The sequence below is a fragment of the Octopus bimaculoides genome, chromosome 4 (genome assembly GCF_046866305.1).
Source record: "Octopus bimaculoides isolate indiv1 chromosome 4, ASM4686630v1, whole genome shotgun sequence".
NCBI lineage: Eukaryota > Metazoa > Mollusca > Cephalopoda > Octopoda > Octopodidae > Octopus > Octopus bimaculoides.
In genome coordinates this window covers 16,587,502-16,587,916 of record NC_142931.1, presented here as the reverse complement: position 1 = coordinate 16,587,916, position 415 = coordinate 16,587,502, and positions in this window count along the sequence as shown.

Sequence of the window (415 nt, the reverse complement as noted above, 5' to 3'; positions counted from 1 at the left end):
AATAAGTCAAACCTGTATGTAAGTCCCAGACACTTTACCACTTCTTAGCAAACCACATCCAAAATATAACGAAAACAAAAATGGAATTAAATACTATTTATATCAACTAAATGCGGTTTAAACGAACGATGCAGTATCAACGTGACCATTCGACCTATTAGAAATAACAAAATTTCCTTAAAATTGCACATTACCATCCGGAGGACATATTGGGTTATGTGGTTCTAGATACACAATGTACGAGAGAAGGACAGGATGGTTATGGATGGAACGACACACTATATGCAATACTGGATTCGAGGCAGGATCCTCATGGCTGGAATGCCTTTCATCTTAGCTCTCTGCTTAATCGATACTGATTTATGTCTAGAACAACTCTACATGTGATTCGATCATAAAAGGAAATTAAAACAAA